This window comes from Elephas maximus, chromosome 23 (genome assembly GCF_024166365.1).
Source record: "Elephas maximus indicus isolate mEleMax1 chromosome 23, mEleMax1 primary haplotype, whole genome shotgun sequence".
NCBI classification, from domain to species: Eukaryota; Metazoa; Chordata; class Mammalia; order Proboscidea; family Elephantidae; genus Elephas; species Elephas maximus.
In genome coordinates this window covers 32,157,502-32,173,904 of record NC_064841.1, presented here as the reverse complement: position 1 = coordinate 32,173,904, position 16,403 = coordinate 32,157,502, and the positions used below count along the sequence as shown (strand labels likewise).

At 38.7% G+C, this 16,403-nt stretch overlaps 1 pseudogene; it reads left to right on the top strand.

The window, feature by feature from the left end:
- The first annotated feature begins 233 nt into the window (after window positions 1–233).
- LOC126066235 (EGF-like and EMI domain-containing protein 1) overlaps window positions 234–16,403 on the top strand; it is a 103,102-nt pseudogene continuing 86,932 nt past the window's right edge.

Below are 16,403 nucleotides of genomic sequence, written 5' to 3'. Positions count from 1 at the left end.
GGAATTGGAAGGAACATGATTGGAAAATTGGAGACAAGGATTTATGGGGAAAACACATGTGAATAGACCTTGCAGGATGGGATAGGATGACACATTCTGTGGAAACCAGTCACCCTCTTTCCCCAGCTACTCCTGTCATTGTTCAATGGGCTCATGAACAAAGTGGCCATGATGGTAGTAATGGAGGTTATGCATAGGCTCAGCAACATGAACTTCCACTCACCAAGGCCAACATGGCGACAGCCACTGCAGAGTGCCCAATCTGCCAACAGCAGAGCCATGGTAGTCACCATTATGGCACCATCCCTCAAGGTGATCAGCCAGCAACCTGATGGCAAGATGATTACATTGGACTGCTTCCATCATGGAAAGGGCAGCATTTTGATCTTATTGGAATAGACATTTATTCTGGGTATGGATTTGCCTTCCTTGCACTCAATGCTTCTGCCAAAACTACCATCCATGGATTATCCACTGTCATGGTATCCCATACAGCATTGCCTCGGATCAAGGGACTTACGTCACAGCAAATGAAGTGAGGCAATGGGCCCATGTTCATGGAGTCACTGGTCTTACCATGTTCTCCATCATCCTGAAGCAGCTGGGTTGATAGAACGATGGAATGGCCTTCTAAAGACACAATTACCATGTCCGCTAGGTGGCAGTACCTTCCAGGTTTGGGGGAGTGTTCTCCAGGAGGCTGTATATGCTCTAAACCAGCATCCAGTATTTGGTGATGTTTCTCCCATAGCCAAGATTCATGAGTCCAGGAATCAAGAGGTGGAAATATTACCTCTAGGGACCCACTCACAAAATTTTTGCTTCCTGTCCCCCTGACTTTATGCTCCACAGGTCTAGAGGTCTTAGTTCCAAAGGGAGAAATGCCCCCACCTGGAAACACATCACTAATTCCATTGAACAGGAACCTAAGAATGCCACCTGGCCACTTTGGGCTCCTTATGCCTCTGTATTAACAGGAAAAAAAAGGAGTTATCATACTGGCTAGTGTAATTGATCCTGATTATCAAGAGGAAATCAGATTGATATTACATAATGATGGTAAAGAAGAGTATGTCTGGAATGCAAGAGATCACTTAGGGCGTCTCTTAGTACTACCATACCCTGTGATTAAAGCCAATGGAAAACTATAGCAACCCAATTCTGACATGACTACTAATGGCCCAGATCCTTTTGGAATGAAGATTTGGGTTATCACACCAGGCAAAGAACCATGACCAGTTGAGTTGCTTGCTGAGGGCAAAGGGAATACAGAATGGGTGGTGGAAGAAGGGAGTGCTAAATACCAGTTACAGACACATGACCAATTGCAGAAACAAGGACTATAATTGTTATAAGTATTTCTGCTTTGTATGTGTGCATCAAATATTTTTTTTCTTCACTTATAAAGTATAAGATGTAAACAGGACTAGTGTGTTTTGGTTGCATGTGTGTTTTTTGTATCATGTTAGACCTAAGTATGACTTTATAAGTGTCTTTATTCAGAGATTGTGTATGGTTTAAGGAGAAGTGTATGGGTGCCGAGTTGACAAGGGGTGGACTATGATGGTTAAAATTGTGTGTCAACTTGTGTGGGCCATGATTCTTAGTGTTTTGGCAGTTTTATAATGTTGTCATCACTTCCTGTTGAGATTTGATATGCGATCACCCCCAAGATGGGATCTGCTGTGAGTAGCCAATCAGTTGAAAGGAAGTTTCCTTGGGTGTGTGGTCTGCATTGAATATAAGCAAATATTCTGGTAAGGCTGGGGAGTTTTTGCTTGCACTAGATCCTGCAGCTGGCCCCTGTTCCTCTGACCTCTGGTTCTTGGTCTTTGAGCTAGCAGCTTACCTGTGATCTTGCCTGCCAATCTTGGGATTCATCGATTCTCACAACCTGGGAGCAAGAGGCCTGCTTTTGACCTCTAGATCTTGGGTTTACCATCCTCTTCAGCTATGTGAATCAGGAGAAGGCTCTATCCTGACCCACGGACTCGGGACATTTCAGCCTCTACAATTCCGTGAGACATTTCTTTGATATAAATCTCTATATATTTATACACTTTACTAGGTTTGCTTCTCTAGAGAACCCAGTCTAAGACATGGGGTAATAAATAAATGCTAGTTTGGGAAGAGATTGGGAAATAGTCCAGATCTTATGATATTTAAAGGGTTCACTGCTGTGGTCTAGAGATAAAGTCCAGTCTTAGGCCACATGTCTGTTTTATATTTATGCTTAATTTTATTCATTTGCATTGTAATATATACCCTGTATTAAGTCATCAATAAATAGTTCCCTAGGAAATAAATTCTGGGTGGAAAAACAATCTTTTTAAGTAATTCTTAACAACAGAGAGGCAAAGATCCCTAAATTACATTCTCCACGGCACTGGGTTTTTGGGAGTTCCAGTATATTGGCCTGTCATTAATGAAAGAATTGAAAAAAAAGGAGTATTGTTCCAGTTGAGACTTTTAAATGTGATAAATACACCAATTTTTGTGAGCAGTAACTTCAGGGTTTTGAATTCAGCACATTTAAACTTAATTTATAAGTGCTACTGTTTCTGAGATAATTTTAAGCAATATAGCATCGGATTATATATGAGCTATTTTACAATAGAAGTCACATTTAACTACAGGTTAAGTGACTACATTAAAAGGGAATACAATTATTTTAATGGATTTCTAATTAAATGCTTAAATCCTGGGTCGTCTAGAAGTGCACTTTAAATTAAATTGATCTTTCATGGATTTTTGGTTGAAAGCTGTTGGCAAAAAAAAGAAAGAAAAAGAAAAGAAAGATCCAATTCTGTTTTTAGTGTGATACTTTATAATAGATAATATCTTACCTGTTTTGGTAAACAGTAGGCAAGGAAAAGTGCAGAGAAAGAATAGGGGAATATAATTAAATAATGAGTGAAAAACACAGAAAGATGTTTTACCAGAAAATAAATATACCTTGTAAACAAATAGGAAATGTTCACTCTTAAAAGAAGCAATGAAAAGGGAAATTAATACAAGGTAAAAATTTTGCTAAATAAATAAATTAGCATTGTTTTATTTATGAATTTTTTTTCCTAAAATAACTTTTTCTGTGATGGAAAAAATATAAATTGGCTTATTTTTCCTTCCTCAATATTTTGTAATGCAATTATGTTACATAAATACAGACTAACAATGGAAAGGAGAAAGAGAAGAAGGAGTAGGAGGAGGGGGAAACATAAGAAGGATAAAAGTTAGCTCTCCGCAATTGGAAGTGTTCGATCAGATTCTGAACAGCCATTTGTTAAGAATTTTGAGGAAGGAACTCCTGCGATGTGTAGTTTGGACTAGTTTATCTTTTAATGTCCTTTCAAAACCTGCAATTGTATAAATCAGTGATTCCTTGCATATTAATAAAAAATCTTCCCAGAAAGAAAAAGACATTCATTTAGGGTTGGTGACACTAAAAATGACACCTAATTTACCTATCTTCTCAAAAATATGAATCAAACTCAAGCTTTTATAATATAAATAAAGATCAATTTCAAGTATGGTTTTATATTTACATATTGTCACTGAGTCTTAGACCACATATGGTACATTAAATAAATAAATAAAATATTTATTTTCTTAACTATTTGGGAAATTTTTATGCATAGATTGTCTTAAATTTTAAAGTTTAGATCAGTGTTTCTCAAAATGCAGTTGCTGAAATACAATATCAGAATCACTAATAAAAATTTTTACCTGTTCTGAGAAATATTTTTATTATCATAGCATTCTGGGTGACCCCAAAAATGTTACATAAAGCTATGTAGACAGCTATGTTACATAAATGTTTAAAGTAGACAGGAATGATGACTTAGAAATTTCCTCAAAAGGCTGATATTCCCATCATGCCAGGAATATGGAACAGAAAATAAATTTCTCTAAAGATGTTCTTTGAGCTATCTCGGGTGATGGCCTCGTTTTGAGACAGCCTCTAGATTCCTTTGGTTGTAATTGAGAGAAATCTATCTCATAACAGCTTAAGTTGTTGTTATTGTTTTATGGGGAGTTTTTTTTTTTCTTCTTTTTAGAGTTCACTGAAGTATAAAACCAAACTAAACCCACCCAGTGTATGTAACTGAAAAATCCAGAAGTGATCAGATTTCAGGCAGAGTTGTAACCAACCCAAACAGTGTCTTCAGAGGACTCTCTTTTCATTTCTTTCTTTTTCCTTCCACTGTATTGACTTGATTCTCAGATGGACTATTCCTGTTTTGAAAAATACATCTGCTAGAAAATATAAGCTTTCGCTGACTTAATAACTTGTGGTTCCACAGAAAAGACAGTATTTTTTTTTTCCAGTAGCTTGAGTAAAAGTCCTTGGTATAATTCTGCTTCATCTGGCTTGGGTCACATGCCCTTCCTTGATGTCATCACTGTAATTTGGAAGATGGAGTTCTCAGGTTACCTCAGCCAGGGTTCTGTGTCCACTCCATGGTTTGGTGGTGGTCATGTGGTACAGGAGTGGAAACAGCCCCTACTCTATCCCAGCTCAAAAGAGAAGAGTTCTGTGACCAGGAAAAAGAAAGAAGGAAAAAAGTTCTGTGCAGATAAAATCATTACTAGACCCTTTCAATGTCATATTATCAACTTCTGTTTATTACAGTTTCCATCAAACTCCCATGCAAAGAATAAATTGTAAGGTTTCTGTCTGTTTAAAAAAAAAAAAAAAAGAACCAGTTCACATTAACAAATTTGACTATTTTAGTTATGGTGTGGAGAGGAAGGTGATGAAAAGGAGACAGGGTCAATCAGGAAGAATGCAGGTGGTGCAACAGTTAAGTGCTTGGCTGCCAGCTGAATGGTTGGCGAACTCACCCAGCAGCTCTGCATGAGAAAGACCTGGCAATCTGCTTCTGTAATGATTACAGCCTAGAAAATCCTATGGGGCAGTTCTGCAATGTCACATGGGGTGGCTATGAGTCAAAATCATCTCAATGGCACCTAATAACAGGAAGCCAATGGGAATTACGGTAAGGAAGAGAGGTTGATTCCTGAAATCCCTTTCTGAGTCTTAATCCCCAGCTCCTGGTTCCTCATCTTTCTCCCTCATCCTCCCAGTGACCTAGAGCTCTACTAGATCATGTCAATCCTAATCCTAGCCTCTCTGCTATCCTATGAGTGCCCCAACTATTTACTTTCTCCCTCTCTCACTTCCATTAGAGATATTATGCTATCCCTGAGTCTCAAATATAAGGGGAGAAAGCTAATTAAAACAAGCCACCTTGCAATGAGAATGCTAGCTACACATTCACTTTAATCAATAGGAAAGAGATTTGGGCCTAGAGAATTTCTTTAAATTTGCCTATTCATCATAGAACCCCAGTGTGCATTCTGTCCTGTGTCCCAACATCCAGGAAAAGATGCACTTTTCAAGCAATGACCTCTAGAATACCCAGGGATCCTCAGATCCTCAGAGATAGGTATTCAAAAGCCTTCAGAAGGGTCTTTAAAGAATTTCTAGACCAACACGTTGTCTCAATCAGGCAGGTTGTCAGTCATACAACCATTTTTCATTACATACCTCCAATCACCCATCCCTATGTTGGTCCTCCCATTTCCTATGGCTCCTCTTCTCTCTCTCTAGATGTGTCTCCATTCACCATTCACTTAAACCAAAAAAACCAAACCTGTTGCCATTGTGTCGATTCCGACACAACACTTATTAAACACCATCTAAATGCTAGAGTCATGTTAGACCCAGAGGGAGAAGGAGAATTAGGATCAGTCACTGTTCAAAAGATTAAAATCTCTCAGGATCACCTATTCATCCTCCTAGAGTGTGAACTGTGAGTTTGGTTCAAAGTTTGTTTTTCTAACACAATGTCCAGGGCTAATATCTTACCCACGCTGAAAATAGCATCTTTAGCTGTCAGCCTACAGAGGGTTTGGCTCTTCCTTGAAAATTGGGAGAGGATCAATGTATTGATTAGCAATTAGTTAGTCAAAGCCATCAATTGATGTTTATAGTAAGCTCTGTATTCATGCTTTATTTTCATTCCCTGCTGCTCCCTCAGACAGAGACTCTGAAGACAATATTGCATCACAGTATGCCAGGACTTTGTCACACTGTAATCTTCAGGGATGATATTGGGTCATATTATGAATGAGGCAGCAATATAATAGATCTGTGAAAGCATGACCTTGGCAGCCCTTTTTTTCAATAAGGAAGAAAGAATAGGTTATTCTGAGTTTGAAAAAATAATTAAAGAAATAGAGACCTCCAAACAGCTCACTTGCTATCTACATTTTGCACCGTAGCTAAAAACTTTGATTGTCAAATCTATAAGATTCTTTTCAATCCCACATTTATTTGATTTTCAGCAGAAATGATTATTGTTGTTTGCTCTCTTTTTAAAGGAATTTCTTTCTCAGGAACCAGGATTCTATACTACCCTGCTTCTCTGCCTTCTTAATCCTCTTTCTTGGTCTCCTTTTTAGAGCCCACTTCCTCTATCAACTCAACTATCCATTCCTCATTTATTCTTTTTTTTTTTTTTCAATGTTTCAGCAAGTATTTATTGTATACCTACTATGTACCGGACACAGGATTAGGTGCTAGGAGCACAGTGGTAAGCAAAACAGATACCACATCTGTTCTTAGGGAACAAATAATGTAGTAAAAGTAGACGGTTCCCTGGGTTGAGTATTCACCTTCTTGCTGTTCTTCACTATCACCTGCATGAAGTCTTTTACATCCTCCCCTCTGAGCTATCACAAGGGGTCTGAATGTCATATCAGGTGCACATGGATCAGATTTACCTAGTATTATGCTTTACTAGTAATTTCAAGACTTCGAGCAGTCAACAGGCATAGGTGAAGCAGGGAGAAGATGGGAATGTCCTCTGTAGCTCCCTAGGTCCTTCTATCTTGCACTGACAGGCTTTCTTTAACCCAGAGCAATTGATGATGTGTCTAATAATATGCTTGCACGTGATCTCATGAAATGGGGAAGTTTAGATTATGATGCTTCATTTAATATCCCATTGGAATATGATGTCCATTTAATATCCCATATGGATACCTTTTTTTTTTTAATACCTTGCTTATGTGACATTTTCCAGAAAGCTATGCCCCATAAATTCATAGAATCTAAAGTTTATCCTTAACAATTTTAAACCAGGAACACCCTGTTAAAAGATTCTTTAGATGAGATACAGACACTCTTCTGAATATCATTAGTCTACACACCAGAAGGCAATTATCAGCATGTTTATGAGGAAATTAGATAGGAACATTTTCTTCCTTCATTCCTCCTTCCCTCCTCTCACCACCTCTTTTTCCTTCCATCACCTTCCCTTCATCTTCCCCCCTCCTACTTCTCTCGTCCTCTTTTCTCTCTCTCTCTCTCTCTGTCTTTCTCTTTCTTTCCTTCCCTGAAGTATTTGACCACTGATAGTCATCACGTTTCATTGGAAGAAAACGGGATCATTGGCCAACTTTTTTAATTTCTTTCTCCCTACTTCTTGTTACAATGGAAGATTTTAACCTTCCTTGGAGTCATACTGTGAATGTAATTTCTATTCTGTATAATACAAAAACTGTGTAGGTCTGATATTTTATTCTACTTGCAAACTAACAAGTTAACCCATTACTATTTCATTAATGCTGGCCTAAAACATGAAATTTCTGGGTCAAAGACAAAGGACTTTATTACTCATGGCAAAAGTAGTAGCCAGAGCTTCATTTGTTTGTGTCAATTTCCCATGCCCCCTCCCCTAAATTCCGCATCAGTGTTAAAAGGGCCCATTATAAATGACTGCATATACGGTGGATTGCATTACAGGAGGGAAACACTAAGCTTGGGGAATTCACCATTTTATAGTAAGTGGAAGCAAGTCTACTGTTTTTCTCAGGGGAAAAGTGAGTTCATCCCTCAAGGTTGCTCTCTACAAACACAACCTTAAAAAATTGTTTGGGTAGTTATCATTAGATGCTGTTGAGTCACTTTTGACTCATGGTGACCCCATGTGACCAAGGAGAACTGCCCCATAGGGTTTTCTAGACTGTAATAAAGTCCCCAAATTCTTGGCATACCCTGATAGAATATGCAGGGATTCTCATGGTGGATCGTCTTTCCCAATGTATACCTTCTCTTGGAACACAATATTGAGCATTCCCCCTCTCTCTCTTACATCTTTAAACCGACCCTCTGTATTGGCTCCTTCTCATCAGTATTTAAACTTCTGCAAGTCTCATCCACCTTAAAAACCTTCTCCCTCTGCCACATTTTCCTGCCCAGTTACAACCCCATCTCCTTAAATGCTAAACAGTATAAGACATGTCTTAATTCCATGCCTCTCTGTCTGCATCTCCCACTTCTTCAACCCAATCCACTGAAATTTGGGATTAATCCTTGCTTTTTTTTTTTTTTTTTACTTCACTGAAGCAGCTTTGCATTCTCAGCTTCTGCATCTGTAAATAGGGGTAGTAAGAGTAGCTACTCCATAGGGCTGTTTTGAATATTAAATATGTTAATATATATAAAGAATTTAGAATAATTTATGGTATATAGTAAGTGTTCAATAAGTGTTAGGTGGGATTGTTGTTGCTATTAGCATCCCTCTCCTCATTAATGTCATCAGTGAGATCCTTGTTGCTAAATCCAGTGGGCACTTGGAAGTTCCTACTTCACTTCTCTTTGTTAACTACTTTTTCTTTATTGAAACTTCCTCCCCGCTCAGTTTCCATAATGCTGTACTCTCTTGGTCTCTTTTCTTTGCATGCTCCTTCTTGTTCACCTTTGTGTCTTTGTACCTCAGCCTGCCTTATAAATATTGGTATTCCTCAGGGTTCTCTATTAGGTTCTTTTCTCTTCTCACTCCACATGCCTTCTTTTGGTAATATCACCCACTCTTGGGCTTGACTTATTACAGTAAAACCTGCAAAAGCTGGAAACTGTAAAGTGGAGACCTGTCAAGAGAAGGAAAACTCAAGTATTTTCCACTAAATAGAAAGCAATAGAAAAGTGGTAACTGCACACTGTCAAAAGTGGAGAACTTGTGAGACCTGGAACAACAAACAATCCCATTGAGTTCCAGCTCTCACAGGTTTCACTGTATTTATATATAGATGGCTCGATACTCTGCACTTCATTAATTTGATTATTTAACAGATATTTATAGAACATCTTCTATCTGCCAAAGATTACTGTTGTGAGCACACACACCCACAGGATTCCTGCTACCTTGGAACTTAGTCATTAATGGGGTAAACAGCAAACAAATAACCACACATATGGATCTATACTTATGGAGTAGTAAATTGCTCCAAAGGAAGAGAAAACCCAAACCAAACCCATTTCCATCGAGCTGATTCTTCCTCACAGCAACCCTATAGAACAGAGTAGAACTGCCGAATAGGGTTTCCAAGGAGTAGCTGGCTGGTATATTCAAACTGCTGACTTTTTAGTTAGCAACTGTAGCTCTTAACCACTGCCCCCCACCCCAGGGCTCCAAAGGAAGAGAAGGTAGTTCTAAAAAAGTATAACACATAAGCCTGACCTAGACTGAAAGATAAAGATAACACTATCTATGGTAGTGGTGCTTGGGTGCATACCTACAAGATACATAGGTGCTCAATCAGGTAAAGGGGAGGATAAAAGGGAGTACAGAATCTTCAAGGAACTTAAATAAGGTTAGTGTCACTAAAGCATAATTTAAGGGGCAAAGAATCACAAGATAGGATTGCAGAAGGAGGCAGGAACCAGACCTTGTAGGGACCTGCAGACCATGTTGATATTCAGCCTTATCCAAAGAGTAATGACAAGTTATTGAAAGATATAAAACAATGGCAGGAGTGAGTGAGTGGGTGACTTGATCAATTTTTGTTTTTACATTATCACTGTGGTGAAACATGGAGAAGAGATTAAAGGACCCAATGGTGGAAGTGGAGGGAATAGTTAGTAGGTTATTGCAAGCGACCATGCCTTTTAGATTGGAGTGATATCAGTGGAGATAAGAAGTAGACAGATTTAAGATGTACTGGGAGATAAATATGACAGTGAAAGTTGATATTGCGTTGGACATGAGGAGAGAGATGAAAGTGTCAAGGATGATTCCTAAATTTCAGGCTTGTTTTGGTTTTATACTTATATAGAAGGTGGCTGGAAAATCAGCCAATATTCTTCTCCTGATCTTAGACCACTTGCCCAACTGCCTAGTAGATATCTCTAATTTCTCATCTTACTTGTCCATTTAGGTCTAATATTTATCATTTATGTCCAACACTAAGCTAGACTTCTAATATCCAGTGTTTTTCTCCTCTTGTGCCCTTTTGGTGAATGCCACCATGATCTGTATAGTTGCCTAAGGCAGTTGACATTGACTGTTACTTCTCCATCACATCCAGTTAATACTCAGGTCATACTGATTTTCTCTCCTTAATATCTTTTATATCTGCCCACATCTATTTTGCTGCTACTAGCTTCGGTCAGGTCCTCATCATCTTTAACCATTTTGGCAATAGTCATTAATTGGCTTCTCGGCCTTTGGTTTCCCAGCCCTCTAATCTGTTCTCCACCCTGCTGGTATCATTGCTTATTAAGTAAACCATACTCCTAAGTAAGGTGCAAAAGAACCTCTATCATCAGGCCTCAGCCTCATCTCTAGCATAATCTTTTTTTACTTTAACCCTTATTCTACACAGACCAAGCTAATAGCATTTTCTATGAAAGCACTTATTCTCCTCATACCCTTAACAGAAAATAATAAGTCTTTTGAGCTTTGTTCCTTCCGAATACTGTCATTCTCTTCAAAATCCCATCATCAGAGTCCAATGTGTTGCCTCTTTCCTGAACTAAGGGTTTTTTTGTTTTGTTTTTGCTGAGAAGCCCACTGTCTTAGTTATCTAGTGTACTATAACAGAAATACCAGAAATGGGTAGCTTTAACAAACAGAAATTTATCTTCTCACAGGTTAGAAGGTTGGAAGTCCAAATTCAGGGCACCGGCTCTAGGGGAAGGTTTTCAATTGGCTCTGGAAGTCTTTATCTCTTTTGAGCTTCTGCCCCTGGGTAACCTTCATGTGGCATGACATCTATCTTCCCTCATCTCTGCTTCCATAATCTGCTCCTTTTATATCTCAAAAGATATTAACTCAAAACACACTGTACACTAATCCTGCCTCATTAACATAACAAAGAAAACCCATTCCCAAATGGAATTGTAACCACAGGTATAGGGGTTAGGATTTACAACACATATTTTGGGGGGACACAATTCAATCCATAACATTCCACCCTTTGGCCCCCCAAAATTTATGTTCTTCACACAGGCAAAACACATGCACACCATCACATCATTCCAAAAGTCTTAAATCAATTCCATGTTCAAAATCCCATTTTCTGAATCTTCTAAAAAAAAAAAAAATTTTTTTTTTTTTTTTCCTAAATCAATTATGGGTTGAGACTTTAGGTGTATTCCATTCTGGGTGAAAATCCCTCTTCACCTGTGAACCTGTGAAATCTAGAACACGCTTTCACAGTAAAATGGTGGCACCTGGACAAGGTCGACATTTCCATTACCTATAGGAGAAATTGGAGCAAGTCCAGCACCCAGGAGAAGAAATTACATTTGCTTTCAAGATTTGAAAGTAACCTACTGTTCTCTGAGACCATCTGGGCGACGGCCTCAGCCTCCAGGCTCTGGGTATTGACCACACTCTCTAGATTCTGGTTGGAACCCCCTCCACTCTGGGCTTCAGCCCCGCCTTCCAGGCCCAGTGGGACAGCAACTCTGCTCCTAGATCTTGGGCAGCCCTGTTTATCTTGGTCCATCTGAGGGGTGATTCCAGTCTGTCAGCCCCAGCAGGCCCTGTTCTTCTGCCCCTTTTAATAGATGAAAACATTTTGTTGATTAGAGGACAATAATGCTTTTTGAAAAGAAGATGCTGTGTTTGAGCTGTACTTTGTGCCATGAGCAATAGAAGCATTCAACTCAAAATGCTTCAGCAATATAGGTGAGTTATTGGATCAATTAATTGAGAAGTCCAGAGGCATAGTTTTTCAATCAGGGCTCCAACTCCATTTCTCAGTGAGTCCTTCAGTTCTGTCCTGTTTGTTGGCTTTATCTTTAGTGTAGTTTCATTCCAGGGAGCAAAATAGCTGTAGCAGAGGTAAGCCTCACAACCTCACATTATAATTTCCAGAACAAGAGAGCATCTGTGTTTCAGATTTCCCAGCCCCTATGGTTTATGGTGAGCTTCATGCTGATTAGATCACATCTGAACTAATTTATTAATTCAGCAGTAAGCCATACTCTAAAGCAGAGATTATCTGAGACAATCACTGTGGCAAATGGAGGTGAAATTATATCAAGTAGGGTCCACCCCGGAGTTGGGGGAAGGGCAGTGTTCATCAATCCCACATAACCTACAAGGCTTCTCTAAAATGAAAGGGACAAAATTCTCTGAAGTAACACTTGGGGGTTACTTAGTATGAGAAAAAGAGAAATGGATGAATCCCAAGCAGGCAGTCAGTGAATATTCACTACAAACACAGTTCAAATTCATTTATTAACAAAGTTAGATAATATTTTGTACCCTAGATTTTCAAATCTACTTCTGAATCATCAAAAACGAATGTCAGTAATTTACTGCCGATGATAAAGATAGGGTAAGTGAAGCCAAAGAGCCCAATTCGGAGGCCCCTCCCCCTTAGATGAGTACGGGTAGGTATGCAGACTGAAGGCTGTGAATCATCATCAAACCATTCATTCATTCATAGAACCTTTACGGAGTGTCTATTCTATGCCAAAGGTGCCTGGGGGACACAAATAATTCGTGCTTGTCTACTAAATTAAAGGTTGGTGGTTCAAACTCACCCAGCAGTGCCCTGGAAGAAAGATCTGCTTCCATAAAGATTAAAAAACCAAGTAAACCCTATGGAGCAGTTCTGCTCTGTAACACATGGGGTCGCCATGAGCTGGAATCGACTTGACAGCAACGAGTTTGGTTTTGGTTTTACTCTATGGCAGAAAATACTTAATTTAACAGGATCTTTGCCCTTTTTTTTTGCCCTTTAGGAGCTCGCAGGCTCTCAGGCATATCAGAATTACAAGCAAAAGGCTGGCAGTTTAGATACACAGAGTAACTACCACTATAGCAAAACAGAGTGAAAATATATCAACAAAGGAAAAATCTAGTAGGATCTTCGCCACACTCTTCAAAACCTCCTCCAAACCTAACACTGCAATCTCCAAACTAAAGCACCCCAGGAACACTTATTTTCAGACAAAGAGGTTTCTGAGAACAGTACATTAAAAAGCAAGAAGAAGAATTTGCCTTACTCTGGTTCGCAGGCACATGGTCACACAATCTAAGAAAAAATAATATAAATAATGTTTGTTGTTTGGAAACAAAAGTGGACTATTGTTGTCTCAGGGAGCTTTTATGTACAAAATGTATTTGATAATAATGTAGATTCTTTTAAGCTATTATATTTTGTGATCATCTGGGGAAATAGTCTTGGGGATAAACACAGAAGAAATATTTAAAGAAAGGACATTAGGAGGAAAAATAGCAGACCTACTTGATTCTGTTTGATATTCTTTTATAGTGTGAAAAATCATAAATTCCTTGGTTCATATCACAGCGATAATGTTGAAAAAATCTAATCACTTTATCATTATTCCCACCAGGGTCCTGTGGCTCCAATTCTAAGGTCAGGGCTTTTTGTAAGCATCTAACATAAAGATATAACTGAGAGAATTTTTGGAGAAATAGTTTCTTCACACAAAGTATACTTGAAAATAACACTTTAATGTAATATTGACATTTCTGGTTTTTAACTCTGTTGGGCCAAATCTTGATAGAAAAGAAAATTACTTGTGACAGCTTCAGCATGAGTGCCTAATATCATGGAAGTTTAACTGAGTTTCATCCTATATCAGACATATTACATTAGAAAAGAAGTAAAGTTTCTTTCATGTTTTACAGAAGCAAGCCATTTCTCATGACAGATCATTCTAAAATTGCCTTAAAATTATTTATTAACTATTATTTTGAGGGTAGTGGTGGTTCAGCCGTAGAATTCTCACCCTCCATGCAGGAGACCCGGATTCCCTTCCCCACCAATGCACCTCAGTGCATCCATCACTCGACTGTCAGCGGAGGCTTCGGTGTTGCTACAATGCTGAACGGGCTTCAGCCGAGCTTCTAGACTAAGATGGACTAGGAGGAAAGGCCTGGAGATCTATTTCCAAATATCAGCCAGTGAAAACCCTATAGATCACAATAGGCCAATCCACAATAGATCATGAGGATGGCACAGGACTGGATAACGTTTCATTCTATTGTGCGTGGGGTCGCCATGAGTTGAGGGTGATTCAAAGGCAGCTAACAACAACAACAACAACAACAACAACTATTATTTTGGAGTGAATATTACCAGAAATATTGGTGGTTTATTTTTTAAAATTTTTTTAATAAAGTTTAAAATATTTCATAAATTTATTCTAAGTTGTTCATTATTTATGAATTTAAAAAATATTTTGGGCAGAATATTAATTTAGCCTCTGTACTGAATTGGTCTAATTTGATCAAACAATTGGGAAGCTCAGTTAAATCTTGCCACTTATGCTCCATGTGGCATTTATGGTTGAACAGAGAACTATCTCACTTCTGCTACTCAGAATGTGATCCACAGGACCAAAGCATCAGGATTACCTTGGAGCCAGTTAGAAATGTGGAATCTTGGCCCCTAGCTGTGCTGAATCAGCATCTACACTTTAACAAGATCCCAGGTAATTAAGGAAACCCTGGTGGCATAGTAGTTAAGTGCTAGGGCGGCTAACCAAAGGGTCAGTAGTTTGAATCCGCCAGGCACTCCTTGGAAACTCTAAGGGGCAGTTTTACTCTGTCCTATAGGGTCTCTATGAGTCGGAATCGACTCAACTGCACTGGGTTTGGTTTGGTTCTTGGTAATTAAAGCACCAACTACCCTGGTGATTCTCAACCCTGAGTATACATTAGAATCACTTAGAGTGCTTGTAAAATGTTATGATTCCAAAGCCTCACCCCAGACCAATTAAATCAATCTCTAAAGGTGGGGCCCTGGCATGGACATTTTTAAATGGTCAGCAAGTGATGCTAACATGATGCCAGGTTTGAGAAATATCGGTTACACAATGCCCAATCAGTAAATTCAGTTTATTTTGAGAGAACAAAAGAGAAAAAAGAAGTCAAACTAATTACCTAGTATTTGTACCACTCCATAAATGATTGATTTTTTTTTAACTTTTAATAAGTTTGCTTTGCTACTGTGTGAACACAGTCTATTATGTCCCAACCTGCCCAGAAGTGTACTGTGTTGTAAATCAAGAGAAGGAAGGCTTTACTGTCTAAATTCATTAAAAGGAGATTTTAGGTTTGTGTTTCAACTTAGCTTCCTTTTGCCAACCTTATTCTCCAGCCTGACAGATATAAATGCCAAATCCCAGATACCAGGCACATTCAAATCACTGCCCTTTTGGATTACCAAGACTCTTCTCCACACATACAACTCTCAATTGTAAACTCAAACATTCCCTTATTACCTTTGCCTAAATGGCTTTTCCATCCCCTGAATTCTCATCTTGTTTATTGTTCTACTATGTATTCTCCCTTTATAAGCTTACATTGTTAGCTCCACTATTTAGTGGAATAAAAATTCCTGTTGCTAAATTTCCACATCTCATCTTAGGCAAGGTGACTGACTACCACATCTTTCTACTTTGGAGATGCTGGTGGGTTCAAACAGCCGATCTTTTTGTTAGCAGCTGAGCACTTTAGCTACTGTGCCACCAAGCTCCCCCATAAAGATTACAACCTTGGAAATCCTATAGGGAAGTTCTACTCTCTCCCAATGGGTTACCATGAGTCAGATTTGACCCAATGGCCGTGAGGTCTCAAGGTTGAGTAACCTACACCAGAATCTTATGCATGAATAGGAAAGAAAAAAACAGATCAGAGCTTTTATTTATGTGGAAACTGTAGTGGCATAGTGGTTAAATGCTATGGCTGCTAACCAAAAGGCTGGCAGTTCAAATCTACCAGGCACTCCTTGGAAACCCTATGGGGCAGTTGTACTCTGTCCTATTGGGTCGCTATGAGTCGGGTTTGGTTTTGTCTTTTTATTTACGTAGGGCGGTTAAATTAAAGAAAGAACACCGACTTTGGGATTTTCTAAAGTATTTGTTGAAAGCCTATAATGGCCTGCCAGTGCATCAGATAATTTTACATAACGACCTCCTATTTATTTTTTACAATATTGTGAGTTAGAGGTTACCCTCTGTATTTTGTTGATGTGATATATTGTTTTAAACAGTAATATCACTACTTATTTCAATATACAAAAACACTTCTTTATGTATTACCCCCACTTAACCCATATATTTGTTA